Source organism: Rhinopithecus bieti, unplaced genomic scaffold, assembly GCF_001698545.2.
Source record: "Rhinopithecus bieti isolate Rb0 unplaced genomic scaffold, ASM169854v2 scaffold_3878, whole genome shotgun sequence".
In the NCBI taxonomy this organism is placed as follows: Eukaryota; Metazoa; Chordata; class Mammalia; order Primates; family Cercopithecidae; genus Rhinopithecus; species Rhinopithecus bieti.
The window spans coordinates 1,212,681-1,229,262 of NW_016805059.1; the positions used below are offsets into that span (position 1 = coordinate 1,212,681).

Here is a 16,582-nt window from a genome sequence, read left to right on the forward strand (position 1 = left end):
GTATGTTTATTGTGGCACTATTCACAATAGCAAAGACTTGGAATCAACCCAAATGTCCATCAGTGACAGACTGGATTAAGAAAATGTGGCACATATACACCATGGAATACTATGCAGCCATAAAAAAGGATGAGTTGGTGTCCTTTGTAGGGACATGGATGTAGCTGGAAACCATCATTCTTAGCAAACTATCCCAAGAACAGAAAACCAAACACTACATGTTCTCACTCATAGGTGGGAACTGAACAATGAGATCACTTGGACTTGGGAAGGGGAACATCAAACATTTTAAAGAAAGGCCAACAATCCTTATCAACTTAGTTTTCTATAATTACTTTATAAGTGTTATGAGTGATACATATTAACCTTCTATACCCTGTAGGTTTATATATTAAGGACAGTAATCTTAACTATTTCAAAATACGTTTTTGAAATCTTTCTTAGGTTGTCTTATGACTTATAACATTAAATGTAAGTTTAAGAATAATTACCTAAATATTGTACTTTTTCTTCACATAAGGTAGATTCTGTTTTGAGCTGTATTTTGTTATTTTACTTTTGGCACTAGGAAGAGAGTTGTCTTAAGATTTTTAAGTCCTGGAGAAATTTATTTATCTTAAAATACTTTGGACAGAGCATTCTGTGATTAGAATTATGAATAACTACACAAAATTTAAAGTTAGATAATGAATACCAAGCTTAGTGGACTCAGTTTTCAACTGAAAGAATTGGTTTCCTTAACAATGTATTGTTTTAGTTGCAGAATAATGGAATAGCAGGATATTTAGGACTTGGATATTGCCAGTTTGGATCCAGAGATAGTAATAAAACAGGTGTTCAATAAAGGGATTGCATTAGTCCATTTTCGTGCTGCTGATAAAGACATACCTGAGACTGGGAAGAAAAAAGACGTTTAATGGACTTACCGTTTCACATGGCTGGGGAGGCCTCACTATCATGGCAGAAGGCAAGCTGGAGCAAGTCACATCTTACATGGATGGCAGCAGGCAAAGAGACAGAGAGAGCTTATGTAGTGAAACTCATGTTTTATTTATTTATTTATTTATTTATTTTTGAGACTGAGGCTCACTGTGTCACCCTGACTGGGGTGCAGTTGTGCGATCTTGGTTCACTGCAACCTCTGCCTCCTGAGTTCAAGCAATTCTCCTTTCTCAGCCTCCCAAGTAGTTGAGATTAGAGGCACATGCCAGCATGCCCAGCTAATTTTGTATTTTTAGTAGAGATAGAGTTTCACTATGTTGGCCAGGCTGGTCTTGAACTCCTGACTCCAGGCAATCCACCACCTCAGCCTCCCAACATAATTCCCATTTTTAAAACCATCAGATCTTGTGAGACTTATTCACTATCATGAGAACACCACAGGGAAGACCCACCTCCATGATTCAATTATCTTCCACTGAGTCCCTCCCATAACACGTGGGAATTATGAGAGGTAAAAGATGAGATTTGAGCGGGGTCACAGAGCCAAACCATATCAGGGAGTCACACAGATGTTTTGATTTTCCACTACAGATAAAAGTTTGTTTGCACCATACCATAGTCTATTAAGTATACAGTAGCATTATATCTAAACAACAATGTACATACTTTAAGTAAAAAAATATTTATTGCAAAAAATCTTAAAAGTCATCGAAGCCTTTAACAAGTAGTAATCTTTTTGCTGTTAGAGGGTTTTGCCTCCGTGTTAATGGCTGCTGACTGATCAAAATGTTGGTTGCAGAAATTTGGGTTGGCTGTGGCAGTTTCCTAAACTAACACAACAGTAATGTTTGCTGCATCAATTGACTCTTCCTTTCACAAAACATTTCTCTGTAGCATGTCATGCCGTTTTATAACATTTCACCTATAGTAAAACTTCTTTCAAAATTGGAATCAGCCCTCTCCATACCTGTTCTTGCTTTATCAACTAACTTTATGTAATATTCAAATCCCGTGTTGTCGTTTTAACAGTGTAACAGTACATCTTCATCAGGAGCAGATTCCTTCTCAAGAAATCACTTTCTTTGCTCATCCATAAAAACAACTCCTCATCCATTCAGGTTTTATTATAATTTTGCAGCAGTTCGCTCACATCTTCAGTCTCCTAAATTTCTTTCTCTTGCTATTTTCACATCTCTTGCTATTTCCACTACATCTTCTTCCACTGCACTGTTGAACCCCTCAGAGCCATCCATGAGAGTGGAAACAACATCTTTTGAGATCCATCCAAGGAATCACTATCTCTGGGCAGCCATAGCCTAATGAAATGGATTTCTTAAATAACGAGACTTGAAACTTCAAATTACTCCTTGATTCATGGGCTTCAGAATGGTTATTGTGTTAGCAGGCATGAAAACAGCATTAATATCCTTGTACATCTGCATCAGAACTTTTGGGTGACCAGGTGCATTATCAATGAGCAGTAATATTTTGAAAGGGATCTTTTTTTTCTTTCTGAGTAGTGGATTTAAAATCTTCAGTAAACCATGCTGTGAAATAGATATACTGTCACCCAGGCTTTGTTATTCTATTTCTGGAACACAAGCAGTGATTTAGCATAATTCTGAAAGGATCTAGTATTTTCAGAATGGTAAATGAGCATTGAATTTAACTTAAATTCACCAGTGGTATTAGTCCCTAACAAGAGAGTCTACTTGTCCTCTGAATCTTTGAAGCTAGGCTTTGACTCTTCTTCTCTAGCTATGAAAGTTCTAGAAGACACTTTCTTCCAATTGAAGACTGTTTCACCTACATGGATGATCTGTTGTTTAGTGTAGCCACCTTCATCTGTCGTCTTAGCTTATCTTCTGGATAGCTTGCCGCAGCTTCACCTTGTACTTTTTTCTTATGGAGACAGCTTCTTTTCTTGAACCTCATGAACCAACCTCTCCTTGCTTCCAGCTTTTCTGCAGCTTAGTCACCTCTCTCACCCTTCATAGAATTGAAAAAAAAAGGGCTTTCTTCTGGATTAGATTTTGGCTTAAGAGAATGTTGTGGTTGGTCTGATTTTCTGTCCAGAGCACTAAAACTTTATTTTGCTCAGCAATGGAAAGTTGGATCCTTGAAAGTCAGCCTGGTAATTAATATATGATCACAAAAGCAATTGACAATTTTACTTTGTAGTTTCCTGGGGGCTTTGAAAGAACTATGTTTGTTTCAGGAAAGGAACAATAGTGTATTATTTGAAACGAAGACAGTAAAACCTGCACTTTTATTTAGTGGCCAGAAAATGTCCATAAATCATGTTTTAGGGCATGGAATTTGGAGTGAATGACCCATTGTTTGTATAAAGATTTAAACAAATACTGATCAGCAGCTTTATTCTTTATTATTAATGTCCTGTGCTTGTTAGTAAAACCCAATTGCTTGGGGTTTTGTATCCCTGGAGAATTTATTTTTGTTATCTTTGTCACTGTTAGGCTTCTTACTAAAGAGGCATTCAAGTAAGTAAACAACGTTAGGAGAAGCAGCAAGAATTGAAATCTATAAAGCTTTGTTTTCTCAACTTGGCACTATTGCTTCTGCCTTTGCAGTCTGGGATTGGATGATTGATTTTATATCTTGGAAGCTCATTTTTATATGAGTGTGGAATGAATCTTTCAAAATGTACTTTGTGAAGATAACATAATTAGTTACTCTCATCAACCAACAGGGACAAACCTCTCCTTTTTGTGATTTCTACAGGAGGATTGATTTAACTCTTAAATTTTGTCGTGTTTTTCAAAGAGCAGTAAAGAATCCTCCAGTAGGAAGAATGAGAAAAGAAGCAGCTCATTTTTGAGGATATGCTATGTACAAAACACCTTATAAGGCAACTGATAGTACCTTTCAGACAAATTATGTGAGTCACAGAGAAGTTACCTAAATAATTTAGTCGTTACCACGTAGCAAATGGTTGAGAAGATTTAAAGTCAAACACGTTTCCATTATTTAGGACCTATAAAGTGTGAAGCATCATGGTAGTCTTTGGACACGTAAAGTTGACACAGGGCTACATTGTAGGAGTTAGTTCTAGGTAAAAGTCATTGTTCTCTAATTCTAAAACTCTAGCTCTATTAGTGTATTATAGACTGGTATTGGAAATGGAGCTTAGAGATTATGTAAAGAATCTATAACAGAGGACATAGAAGCAGGGAAGTTTTTTTTTAATGTTAGACCAATGATTTGTATTACATCTGAAATGCTCCAAAATCTGAAACTCAAAGGAAATTCTCATTGGAATATTTTTCATTTTGCATTTTCTGATTAGGGATGCTCAACTGGTAAGTATATATAATGCAAATATTAAAAATCTGAAAAAATTCAGAATGTAAAATACTTCTCGTCCCAAACATTTTGGATAAGGGCCATTCAGCCTATATCACTCTGTCAGTTCTGTATTGGGAAGCCATACGTGTTTTTGAACAAAGGAATTATGTTATTTAGATTGAATTTGTTAATTTTAATTTTTAATAAAAAATTTACAATTTTCTGGTAAATTTTATCCCTAGTAAAATTTAGTCTGTGATATTTTGCTTGCATTCTACTTTGCTAAACCATTTCATTATTCCTAATCACAAAATGATTGGATCTGAAGACTGGACTTTGCTGCTGCTTGCTCCCACCCTCCTCAGCAAATTTCAGTTTTACCCCATCTCCTCTCACAGTTTTAGTTCCTAGATCTAAATTATAGATAGCCATCTGTCTACCCCACCACTCATGCACCCATTTACTAATTTCACAAATATTTTTAAGCACTTTCTATGTGCCAGGCCCTGAGTGCACAAATATTCGTTAAGTGCTTTCCATGTGCCATGACTTGGGGCATGATGGTAAATAAGGCAAACCTAGTCTTATACCTGGGGGACTTACCTTCTAATTGACGAGGCAAACAAGAAACAGCTAATTAGTCTAATTGCTTTATTATATGTGCTATGAGAGACAAGTATAGCATGTTTGGAGAGCATATTACAAACGAGGTGAGAATAGGGAATTATCCTAGCAGGGTAGATCAGGGAGATGTCATTTGTGCTGAGACCTAAGGAATGAATAGAGTTAACCAAGCAAAAAAATGTGGGATGCAATTGCCGGGGAGAAGTTGGGTGTCAGCTGGGGTCACCAAAGGGGTGAACTCAGAAGAGGAAGTATATTTTACTTTATTTCCCATCTGAATTTTCTAGCACCTCGTAGTGTCTGCACATTTAGATTTTATTAAATAAAAATGTAAAGTAGTATATTATATTTTGCTTCACTTCCTGATTGTACATTCCTAGGATATTGGAATTTATATTTTAACTACCACAGTGCCTGTAATATTTTCTCGACTGATACTTGATTTAATATACTAACATTTTTTGCTAGATTTGGAATGGAGTCGAAGAAGAATCTTTTTATAAAATAGCTTACATAGTCATTACTTACCCTATTATAATTTCATGATTGACTTAGAATTATTTAGTTATGGTCATTTGAATGTGCTACTTAAAATTTGTCATGAGTAATTTTAGATTAAAGAAGAGCAGTGTTGAAAATGAAACTACTTGTATACTTAGAAAGGTGATTACAGTTGACAGTAATTTATTGTACATTTTAAAATAACTAAGAGTAAAATTGGATTGTTTGTGTAACACTGAGAAAGGATAAATGCTTGAGGTAATGGAAACTCCATTTTCTCTAATGTGATTGTTAAACATTGTATGCCTGTGTCAAAATATCTCACGTACCTCATAAAGATATACACTTATTATGTACCCACAAAATTAAAAATTAAAAAAAGGAAAAGGAAAACAGACAGATGTGTAGAAGCTATATCATTTCATGGCGTTGAAATTTTTAATTTGAGATGTTTAGATAAATGGACCACTCTTTTCAGGCTGTATTGTTTTGACTGTTGAAAAGCAGAATGCAGATAGATTTGTTGTATTAATTGTAGAGTTCTTGTACTTTTGAAAGAGAACAAGTTATTGTGCTTTAGAATTGTACTGACTTTTTTTTTTTGTTTTGATGGCATCTTAATGAATAAAATAATCTTATTAACAACAAGAAAAACTCCTAGCTTTAGTAAAAGATAACTCTTATCTCACCAGGTAATATGTTTTAAGATTCCGAAGTTCTCACCAGAAGTTCTATGTTATAAAGAAGAGACTGCTGTTATAATTTTGTATATAAAGAAGAATCAGACAGGGAAATTAAGGAGAAATCCAAATAACCAAGACCTTTAACAATATACACAATGACTGAACTTTTTATAGGCTTTCTCAAACTTTCTCATTTTAATACAATATAGAAACCCTGCCTCTGTAGTCATGTGTATTTCCCTATGACTTAATTTTCTCAACTGTCAAATGGGGTACTAAATAGTACCTGTTTCAGAGATGTATTGGAAGATTAAGAAATCTGAAGTTTAGAAGATGTCTGATACTCAGTGAGTAAACAATATTAGCTATTCTTTGCTCACTGGCACAAATAAGTAACTTTTTTTCAATAAGGAAACACATATTTTGAACCTTTCATGAAAAAAAGTTCTTTAGTTGTTTTTACATAACAAAACAAACACTTATTTGGGTTAATTTGGTTTCTTTAAGGAGAACCTTGAAGAACTTTTCCCCAAAGTTTTATGATTTAAAATATTGTGAGAAAGTGACTAGAAATAGATATTTTTTTCATTAAGTTTATAGAGGATATAGGGAAACTTTATCTGCACACTCAGGTCATTGTTTTATTTTGTTTGTGGTTTCTCAATACAAGAAAGTATTTGCTTTTGACTCTTTTTCTGTTCTAACTCATGTTTTCTTCCTTGGGAGCAGCTGTCATTCTTAGTCAGAATCTCCTTTCTTTGTGTTCTCTCTTCTCTTCCATCTCAGAGTAATTGGTTCCTCAGCATTTTATTGATGATATGGAACAGATTTTGAAATAATTTCTTCAAGTTTCTGTGCAAAATCACTTTTTTTTTTTTTTTTTTTTTTGAGACAGGATTTTGCTCTGTCACCCAGACTGGAGTGCAGTGGCACAATCTAGGTTCACTGCATTCTCCGCCTCCCAGGTTCCGATTACAGGTATGCAGCACCACACCTGGTTAATTTTTATATTTTTGTTAGAGACGGGGTTTCACCATGTTGGCCAGGCTAGTCTCAAACTCCTGACCTCAAGTGATCCTCCTGCCTCAGCCTCCCAAAGTACTGGGATTACAGATGTGAGCCACCATGCCTGGGCTTAAATCACTTTTGAGGTAGATGTTTTTCTTTCTGATATGTCAGGACAAAATTACCTTTTCTCGTGTTGCAGCATTTTTTTTTTACAGTCTTCATATATTTATTTTACTATTTACCTTGCTTGAATGAAGAGACATCTGGTGAGACTAGGTTTTTACTGGCAGATAAGATGTGTGGACTTTCTTCCAATGGCTCAACTTCCACATGAGTGATGGTCATATTCCCTTTCCATCTCTGTAACTAGAAGGAAGATTGATAAGCTTAGATTCAGCCCAGTTCTCAGTGGCTAGCATCATATGATGTGAAGTCAGGGTGTCTTTAACTTCTATTGCCTCTGATTGTTATTGTGTTCCACATGGTGACATCATAGACATCTACAAATTCCACCATAGGCAGTTACCAGGATCATCCCTGAATACACCCTGTTCATAATAGTTAACTTGCGGTGTACCTCCAGCACTGCAGGCTTAACAGCTGCCATCTCCCTTTCTTTCTTCTTTCACTCATCAATTGTTTTTGCTTTTTTTCCCCTGTTAACTGCAATATCTGAATGGCCATACACATAAGAGGTTGTGAATAGTACTCTGGCCATTTAAAACTATTGTTTCAAATAGGGAAATAGGCCAGATCTGGTGGCTTGTGCTTGTAATCCCAGGACTTTGGGAAGCCCGAGTGGGCAGACTGCTTGAGCTCAGGAGTTACAGACCAGCCTGGACACCATGACAAAAACCCTTTTCTACAAAAAAATACAAAAATTACCTGGGCATCATGAGGTAAGCCTGTAGTCCTAGCTACTCAAGAGGCTGAGGTGGGAGGATGGCTTGAGCCCCATAGGTAGAGGTTGCAGTGAGCTGAGATTGTGCCAGTGCACACAAACCCAGGCAACAGAGCGAGACCCTGTATTAAAAAATTGTTTTAAAAAGACAAAGTTTATTTAGTCTTTTATAAATCTAGTGTTTTTGTCTAAGAGACAAGGGAAGATGTCAAACATCTTCCTTCCTTTTCTCAGGTGTGTTGGCTTTTTTGTTTCTTGAACTAAATCATAGGTAGGCTACTGATTCATTTTTTAAATTTCAATTTCATTGACTTTGTTATTTGTAGAAATTCTAGGCAGAGCGTATAAGGACTGTTTTGCTGGTAATAGGTTTCAGTTATATTTGAGTTTTCATCATTTTCAGGGACTATCTTAGAAACCACTTTATACTTAAGGCTCTCAAAGGAAAGGCTTGAGTTGGAGTCCTCAAAACTAGCTATTTAATAAATGGTTAAACTATTCAAATAAATGTTACAGAGATACTGATCTATAATTTTTTCTTTCTTAATTCTTTGAAAAAGGTAATTTTATAGTGTCTGTTAATTTTTTCCTTTTGTATTATGGTTAAGACAATTTATTAACTGTATAATACACAACTATACTTTATCATCTGTAACATTTTGTGAACATCCCATAAGTTAATGTCACATATCAGAGATAATGTTCAAAGCTGTTTATTTTCTAGAAAATACTTTATGTCTAGTATTTGACCATGCCACACTGCCATTAGTATTATAAGTCTCCTGAGACCTACTGCTGCACATGATGATATATGCATATGACACAGTAAACAGCAGATCATAGTTGTAATTCATGGATGAGGTTGGGCTTTCAGTGTTTTGACCAGGAAAGACTTGATAGTTTCAGACAATTTAGTGAGTAAGGGGAATATGTTTTGAAGCACTGGGATGTGAGTAGTATTTGAATTACTTTGCATAGAAGACTATCATTTACTCAAAGCTGATATTTTTCATTTCTTTTAAGAGGCAGGGCCTGTCAATTAAATGCTTTCAGCAAATGTCACGAATTGCAACGTAAGTCCAAGGACTGTCTGGCAGGGACCTTGGGATTAAAACAGTGAACACATTAGCCCTGGTGCCATGTTCATGGACCTTTGAGCCATTATTTTATGTTTAAGAGATTGCATTACGTAGTGTTGCAACTTTTACCAAACCATATCCTTTTGTGCTGTTATTCACTAAATAGTTTTTCTTACATTGCGCAAGGAATTTTTTCTTAAATGAATAGATTTCAAAAAGAAGTTATAGGAAATGTCTATGGAAATAAAATGTGATTTATATATACTGAATATTTGTTAATTATCCACTATTAAGATGAAGAACATGCCCTTTTATGTAGTTCTTGAAATCATGAATGGTACAACTACCACACCTTCAGAAACAGTGGTTCAGAATCATTCTGGAACCAAATACCTGGAAGGAGATTGTCTATCACCATCACTTCAGGAATTTGGGAGTAAGGGGTGGGCACTATTCTCAAACTGTTCTTCTTGACACCTGTCCCTAGTGAGCTCCTAAGGCTGATGAGTAAAAAGGAATTGAAAATCACTAGTCTTGCAAGTGGAGTTTGTAATAAATAATCTATCTTTTATGTCTTTTGTAATCTCATTATACATTTAGCATTATATATGAACATTCTTTTTTTTTTTTTAGTTTGAGACAGGGTCTTTCTCTGTAGTCCCAGCAGTGGTCTACATTTTAGGCTACGGTCATAGCATACTGCAGCCTAAAATATCTGGGCTCAGGCAATCCTCCTGCCTCAGCCTCCGAGTAGTTGGGACTACAGATGTGCATCACCACACCTAGATTTTTTATTTACTTAAAGTAGAGATTAGGTCTCGCTATGTTGCCCAGGCTGGTCTTGAACTCATGGGCTCGAGTGATCCTCCCACCTTGGCCTCCCAAGGGGTGGGATTACAGGCATGAGCCATCACACCTGACTGACAGTCTTACAATGTAAAAACTTTTAACCAGAGACGATGGATAAAAATCAATGTTTAATTTCCCAGCACTCCTAGAACAGTTGTGTACTTAAATGTTTGTTTGGTACAGAAGCATTTCTTGTCAAAGGTCAAGTCATTTGAGATTATTCAGTAGAATTAGCGTGGAGTGTTGGAATATGTAATAAGACATAGTTTTTGAGCCTAAGTAATTTCCAGTCTAGTTAAAGAGATGAAACTTAAAAACATACTTTAATTAAAGAACAATGAAGGCCTATAAGCCTAAGTTGCCAAGTGTATAAGTCTGAAGGATGTGCCTCAGGCATTCACATGGGATGACAGGAGTGTGTCCTAATGGTCCGGGGCCCTTGGGCAAGAAGTCAGACTCTGGCACTTTGAAGCCTTGAGTCAACAGCGTATTCCAATTGGAGTGCATCAAAGCAGTACCACCAATAATACTTGCTAATGTATGTGCTAGAAAAAATAAATTCTTAATCAGTTTTTTTTAGATTTGAAGATTTTGTCTTGTTTGCCTGTCTTCTGTGTCATAGCTTCATTGCTTGGATTTCTCAGAAATCCGTATCTTTGCCATATTATTTGAAATTGGGCTTATGTACACATACACACATACATTTAAATATATTATATTAGCATATATTAAATGACAAGCACACCAAATGACAGCAGCTGTGACTGTCATGGTTTAATCAGAGTGTGCAAAGTTGTTATTTTTAATCCATCATGGTAAATAAGAGTTTTAGTCATCTTCTATTTTGTATAGTCTTTTATCAAGAGGTTTCTTTTGTTGTTGTTTGTTCTTTAGTTTATTTTTTTTCTTTAAAATTTGCCATTGATTTATTGGGAATCAATAAAACCATAGATTTATTAGGAAAGCCATTTGAGAAATAGCCTTTAGAGTTATATAGTAAGCAGTAGTACAGAAGTATAAGCATGCCGTCAATACATCTTTAGATTCACTTTTATCTTTCTGTGTGCAAAACATGACTGGGATTCTAATGTTTGTTTACAAGAATACTTAAATATGATACACTGTCCTGTAACACTTATAAATCATCCATAGACTCAATTTAATCTGAATAATATTTTTAAAATAATTTTTATTTAAGCTCAATAAAGTGGGTATATAGTATATTCTAAGCAATATAGTTTTCTTAATACATTATATTCCTAGGTGTGTCTTGGCTAATTTGCATTTGAATTAAAGTATTTTAGACACATTTTTCTATTTAGTTTACATATAAAATATGTACATATTGAGCAAAAATTGTTGAAGGCTTGAAAATAGCCAAGATTGCTAATAGATAAGGTCTTTTACACATGGCCTATTTATGCCTAGTGTATTTCTTCACTCATTTTAACTTTTTGATTGTATGTGCATCATTTCTTATCTTTAGTCAAATTTGTAAATCAAAATCTCAGAATAATGCATTAATTTTTTGGTTAGACTCACTGGGTCCTTGTAATTGCTAGTTTTCTCGATCTGCAGTCTTTGCCAGGGAGTGGGGGAATAAATCTAATCCCTTTTAGGCCTGTTTATCTATAAATTCTCTAGTTTTGTTCCAGTTCCTGCCATTTATTTCTGTTTTAGTGCTAATATTTTCAAGGAGTTTCTTGCGCACTTCCCATCATAAGCTGATTAAAACCCCTGTCTTGGCATCTACCAATAGAAGTTGCAGCTGCTCATAAACGGAGCAGTTAATACGAAGGAATACGAAGGATTATAGCCTTTTCCTTTTCACATTGTTTTTCTTGCACCAGACTCTACACAAAAAGCTCCTGCTTGTGAATAATCATTTTGTTTGCCTATAGGATTTTCTCTCTGCATTAACTTTTAGTATTTTGAACCACTCAGCATTCAATGTTTTTTACTATCTTTTAAACTTTAAGTTTTCCTTTGTGCAATTTCTTTAATGAAGCTTTCCAATAGCTTTACCAAGGATAGCTTTTCTTGGTCCTCTAACTTTAGCAAGACATAGTATACAAATAAATTACACTATAACTGATTTCAACTTTGGAAAACTGTGTGGACGTGTCTCAGTGAGAAAGTCACTTAGTTACTTTTAGGAAATGACTGTGTGTTAAAAGGACTTTTAATCTTCTGTGGTGTTTATGCATCAATTGCTAAGCGTTGAACATTCTTTTGAAGCACTCATCCTGTATTTCGTATTAAATACATTTGGATTAATAAGCCTTGTGGAAGTATCTTTGTAATATTAATTTATTTATAAGTGAGGAGGAGAAGATCCATTTAAATACAACAGGGATAATACTTTGTTCAGGAACTATAGAGAAGATTTAATTCCATAGAAACAGAATAAAGGAAACCCTCTATGAAGTAGAAGATAATAATATATCAGGTCCTCATCTTTTCATTCAAGACTTAAGACAAAAATGTCTCCTTAAATTCACTGCGGCTTTGTGGTTTTCTAACGTTATGAAATATGTTCTGTTTTGAAACACTTTAAGGTTTATTTTCTGATGAAATTCCTTTGGAGGCAATACAAGGGTAAGAAGTGGAAGGAAGGAAAAAATATCCTATTAAGCTAATAAGAGAAAACACTTTTAAAGTGTTATAATTCTATAGAAAGATTTGAAAGGAAGAAGACATGATAGATGAAGTGGGGAAGTAAATGAATCACTTTGGTTAAGTGGATTCCTAATTTATTGCTGGCTACTAACCATGATCTTAGTTTTCTTAGTTTTCATTGTGATACGTGAACCAGAGAATGGGGAAACTCTGAACCTTATAGTAAGGGATATTTAGAATCTTAGCCATCAGTATAGGAAAATACATGTACTATGAACAAAAGCTGTTTTTTTAAAGTTTGGAAGTTAAATGTACAAGAATATCTTTTTGACATTATGAAAGTTATATTTCCTTAAATTATATATGAAAGATTCAGAATTTGTATTAAAATTAAAATGTTTATTTGTGTATGTGTGTGTGACAAAACCGTAACAATGCTTAAAGAATAAAGTCAAATCAGAATCAGTGTTATTCTCAGTCTTGTTCACTGAAAAGTTTAATTTAAAAAGACATGAATAGGCATATTTGGTGGAATATTTTTATTTCCACAGCTGATTCTTTAAGAAAGTATGAAATTATCACTATTCATTTTATTATAGAAAATTTGTTTCAATTTTAGATATATCCAAGTGGTACACAAATGTAGTATTGATCAAAAATTACAAAACTCTTGCATCGAAGGGCTTAAATTACAAAACTCTTGCATCGAAGGGCTGGAAAACTGAAGTTTTCTTAGAGAAGAGGAAGATTTCTGTATGAGAAAGCTAAATAATCCATATTGAAGACAATTGCAAAAACAACAGTTGGTATGTGATACGCATTATTCATAGGCTAGGATCTTTTTTATTTATTTTTTTATTTTGAGACGGAGTCTTGCTCTGTCACCCAGGCTGGAGTGCAGTTGCACAATCTCGACTCAATGCAAGCTGTGCCTCCCGGGTTCAGGCCATTCTCCTGCTTCAGCCTCCCGAGTAACTGGGACTACAGGTGCCTGCCACCACGTCCGGCTAATTTTTTTGTATTTTTAGTAGAGACTGGGTTTCACCCTGTTAGCCAGGCTGGTCTCAATCTCCTGACCTTGTGATCCGCCTGCCTCAGCCTCCCAAAGTGCTGGGATTACAGGCGTGAGCCACCGCGTGCGGCCGATCATTTCTATTGAGAATCTAATTGTAGTAAATTGAAGATCCTTTTCATCAACAGAAGTTCAAGTAGAAAAATTATCAGATTTTGAGGCTTACTGGCAGTGAAATAGCTATTCCGTTAACTGAAATTAGAAACTAATGTAGAGTTCCTAAACTGACCGTGAGTTTGGAGTAGGATATATCGAGTTTGGGACATTTTGGAATATGATTTTGTGGTTTGAAAAAGAGTTCTGAGATATTGCTATAGATTTAAAGAGCGTATGTTTATGAAAGTACTTGAGAACACCAAGGATTTATGATTATAGAAAGAAGACTGAGGATAGAATCTTGAAGAAGAACCAACTGCAGGTATAAAAGTATACAATTCTATAGACTATCTAGGGTAGTAAAGGAAGTAAGAAGTGGTGCCAATAACAATAAAATATAGCTATTAAAAGATCAATTAAGAACTAGCAGGTGGTTCACCGATAGAAAACAGTTATAAGAGTTTTCTGTTGTAATAGAAAACAGTTGAAAATCTCTGTATTGCTTACTTTTTAAGTGGTGCTAAAAAATAGTATGCTTCGAATTTTGGGAGAGTTGCTTTTACATATCCTCTGGGTTTTCCTAGGATGTTTCTGTTCATAGTAAAGCACCACTAGGTTAATCTTCTACCATATGTACTGAGCCTTTCTTTGCTGTTTTAAATGTTGGTGACAGCTAATCCTTAAAGGGCTGTGTTTACACGAGACTCTTTCAGAACAATTTATTTTTCCAACACTAAACTTTTATTTGACTTTAAAGTGACCTGTGAAAGATTTAGTTTCCAACTTGACAATTTTTGCATTACATAAGTATTTTATTTGAAAATTCAAAATGCTCCCCTTTATTTTTGGTGACAGGTATGATTGTCACTAAAACTTTCAGATTTGTGGCATTCATAGGATTTAATATACTGCATTTTTGTCAAAAAATTATTTAATTTCCTTATATCACATTATTTTTGTCAGTGAATCAAGTGATTTGGTCTTGGCTGGATGTGGTGGCTTACACTTATATTCCCAGCACTTTGGGAGGCCAAGGTGGGTGGTTCACTTGAGGCCAGGAGTTTGAGATGAGCCTGGCCAACATGGTAAAACCCGTCTCTACTAAAAATACAAAAATTATCTGGGTGTGGTGGTGCACAATCTGTAATCCCAGCTACTGGGGAGGCTGAAGCATAAAAATCACTTGAACCTGAGAAGCAGAGTTTGCAGTGAGCCTCCATGGGCCCCTGTACTACATGCTGGGCAACAGAGCGAGACTCTGTCTCAAAAAAAAAAAAAAAAAATTGATTTGGTCTTTTTTTTTTTTTTTTTTTTGAGACGGGGTCTCGCTCTGTTGCCCAGGCTGGAGTACAGTGGCGTGATCTCCGCTCACTGCAAGCTCTGCCTCCCGGGTTCACGCCATTCTCCTGCCTCGGCCTCCCGAGTAACTGGGACTACAGGCGCCCGCCACCACGCCCGGCTAATTATTTTGTATTTTAGTAGAGACGGGGTTTCACCGCATTAGCCAGGATGGTCTCGATCTCCTGATCTCGTGATCCGCCTGTCTCGGCCTCCCAAAGTGCTGGGATTACAGGCGTGAGCCACGGCGCCCGGCCAATTTGGTCTTTTTAAATTTGAATCTAACTTCCACATTTTTTCTTTTACACTTACATACATTCTTAGCACTCCCATCAATTCCTTTGTTTTGGGGTTTATATTTTCAGTTTTATGAGCTTTGTTTAATATGAAAACAGTATGAAACCTAGTGGTTATCACAAGTTTGTGAACAGCAGGAACGGTAAGTCACTGAAAATATGAACTTCATGAGGTTCTGTTGATTATTTTTCAATTCTCTAATCTTTTTCTAGATGGTCTGCTGCCCTTCTTAAGGTAACAGCAGGGTGTGGGAGAATTGATAAATAAATACACTTGAATTGACAGATAAGTATACTTGACTTTGGTGGTGATGTTAACATAGCTCTGTGTGCACCCCTTTCACTACCATGACCATCACCCATTAGCACCATCTCCTGAAGCAAAAACAAATCTTGAAGATTGTGAATGTGAAGACATTGCATGCTTTTCAAAGTCACTTAGTTTAAGAGAAAGAAGTATCACCTGGCATTATTGCCTAGCTCTCTGTGGTTCACGTAGGTTGCAATGGTACGTGTAGAGCAAAGGACTGGGGCTTCAATGGAGCAGGCTGGCTGCAGGTTGTATGCCCTGTCAATGAGTATTTGTTGATTGTTGACTGCATTATTTACATGTAATTCTAAAATCTAGATCTACTTAGAATATGATCCATACATAATTTATTATAAATTTCAGCTTAATATGCATGCTAATGTATTTTATTATTGATTAAAGATTTAAAATGAAATATTTAAAAAAATTACAGTTTAACCCCTTTTAAGGATGCTTATTATACTGCACTTTTTTTATAATGTACTCCATTGTTATGTTATACTTTTTTATGGAAAAGAGTAAGGGAAAGTAAGGCCATCCCTGTTATTAACTGTCTTCTCCATTCCGCTTACAATGCTCAGTAGCAGGTACAGAAGTGATGATGATTCGAGAGCATTATATGAGACTGACTCCAAGGAAGATTAGGGATGTTTTCACTGTGCACCATTTTACCATATATTTACCACACTGTGCTCACTAATGGATTAAAGGGGAGAACCTATTTACAATACTATTGTCAAGAAAAACTGTTTTAATTAATATTAATCAAAAAATTAGATTACCTATATAATATTTAAATATAGATAGTACTGGTTGTTTCTTTAAACTTTCTTTAATATCCTTTATGGAACAGAAAGTCTGATGGTATTGGTCAAATGGTACAAAGTTTCAGGATAAAATGAGACCTAATGTACCACATGGGGACAATAGTTACAATAATGTAATGTATGCATGAAAT

The 16,582-nt window shown here is 35.4% G+C and overlaps 1 protein-coding gene and 1 long non-coding RNA gene across 4 annotated transcripts in view; one reads left to right on the forward strand and one right to left on the reverse strand.

The window, feature by feature from the left end:
• Positions 1-7,511, reverse strand: part of LOC108529020 (uncharacterized) — a 12,848-nt gene extending 5,337 nt beyond the window's left edge. Inside the window, exons 1-2 of the long non-coding RNA XR_001885381.1 lie at positions 7,307-7,511; positions 927-988 (exon numbers count right to left, since the gene is read on the reverse strand). This is a non-coding gene — a long non-coding RNA (uncharacterized LOC108529020). The remainder of the gene's footprint in view (positions 1-926; positions 989-7,306) is intronic.
• PDGFC (platelet derived growth factor C) overlaps positions 1-16,582 on the forward strand; it is a 222,403-nt gene that overhangs the window by 91,994 nt on the left and 113,827 nt on the right. The window lies entirely within an intron of this gene.